The 1,574-nt window shown below is 53.2% G+C and overlaps 1 pseudogene; it reads right to left on the bottom strand.

Moving 5' to 3' along the window:
* Nucleotides 1-235: 235 nt before the first annotated feature.
* Nucleotides 236-1,574, bottom strand: LOC110209442 (solute carrier family 52, riboflavin transporter, member 2 pseudogene; annotated as a pseudogene).

Below are 1,574 nucleotides of genomic sequence, written 5' to 3'. Positions count from 1 at the left end.
TTTGGTCCTCAGTATCTATTCCTAAGGTTTGGGACTGTTTGTTTGTTTGTTTGTTTTTTCTATTTGATTAAGGAGAAAGGTTCCAGTGGGGTAGGTGCACTGTGACACCTAAGCCAATTGGCCTGTCCCTGAGAGATGGGAATTGTACAAAGGATGACACCTCACCCACCGAAGGGAATGAGGCACATGCTGCTCCAGCAGGGATGGGCACTCCAAACAAACCCTTTAGAGATCATCAGGGGCTATACATGTCCATGCAGTCCTGGCTCTGGTGGAAGACCTGGTAGATGCTCATTGTAGGGGACTTGGCAAGAGCCTATCTGGATTACAATGCCTGCTGCCAGCAGTGCAACTCAGCCACCACCATGCAGGAGCGAGTTCACTGCCACCTTCACATAGGAAAAGGTGCCCAGACACAGGACCCATGACAGCACCACAAGGACTACCTGCAGAGGTACCCACTTGGGGAGGGAACAGAGGTTCAGGGCTGCCAGCACCATCACATAGGTCCCAAAAAAGGTGCCCAGCAGTGAAAGGGCCCCCAGACCAGGCAGTAACCTATAGAGGACGGCCATGGCCAGGAAGCAGGCCGGGACTGGAGGCACTTCCTAACACCACAGCCAGGTGGTAGGCCTGGTGCCCATTGGTCAGGGCATTTGTGGCCCCCAGTAGCCCCAGCAAGCCATCTCCTCTGTCTGAACACGGCTTTACTGGACCCTGGGTTCTTTCCTCTTACTCTGGCTCAGATGTCCCAATCTCCTCTCCTGGCTTCTGAAGTGGTGATGCCTCTTCCTCTGGGGTGGCTTTCTGCGCCTGCCCCTGCCATTCATTCCTAGGGGTAATTGTAGTGTGCTCAGGTGGCAGCAAGAGCAACATTCCCTGAAAGGCTACTGCTGAAATAGCAAACAGGCTGGTTATCACCCAGAAAAGGATGCTGGCTGAAAAGTGTTCCTTAAAGTAGTGGGCACCATGGGACCCAATGGGAAGATGCCAGGGAAGAAAGAAACATTGGGACCTGATGAGGATTGCAAGATGGAAACTCTAGAGTTGGGAGAGGAGGCTGATTGGCACTTAGGGTGGCCCATACTTGGGCCAGAACCAGCCCACAGCACAGCAAGGTCCAAAGACCCTGACCCAAGAAAAATGAGCAGAGGAAGAATGGAGGCAGATGGGACATGAAGGGAAGGAAAGTGACATTGGAGGTACAATATCAGGGTCAGTGCAAAGGCTAAAGCTAGGAAGGCCACAGCATGGGGCTGCCCTGCTATGGATACCACATGGGACCACAGAGGAGCCAGAGGAGCCATGCCCACCACACCCAGAGCCTTCACTGCCCAGATTGGGCCCAGTTCACCCTTTTACAGGCAACCTCACAGTGTTACAACCAGTGGTCCCAGGTTTCTAGAGGCTACCATCACTGACAGGTAGGAAGAAAAGTTCTATCCTTCAGGCAGGTCCTTCTCCAGCACCAGCAACTCTACCCAGATCCCACTGATGGCAGTCCAAGAACTCACGTCAAAGAAGGCTTCCAGGATATGTATGAGCACTGTCCAGCCATTGGGGGCTGGCATCCT

This window comes from Phascolarctos cinereus, unplaced genomic scaffold (assembly GCF_003287225.1).
Source record: "Phascolarctos cinereus isolate Bilbo 61053 unplaced genomic scaffold, phaCin_HiC Scaffold_7;HRSCAF=346, whole genome shotgun sequence".
Lineage (NCBI taxonomy): Eukaryota > Metazoa > Chordata > Mammalia > Diprotodontia > Phascolarctidae > Phascolarctos > Phascolarctos cinereus.
The sequence above is the reverse complement of the archived record's forward strand: the minus strand, read 5'-3'. Positions and strand labels throughout refer to the sequence as shown.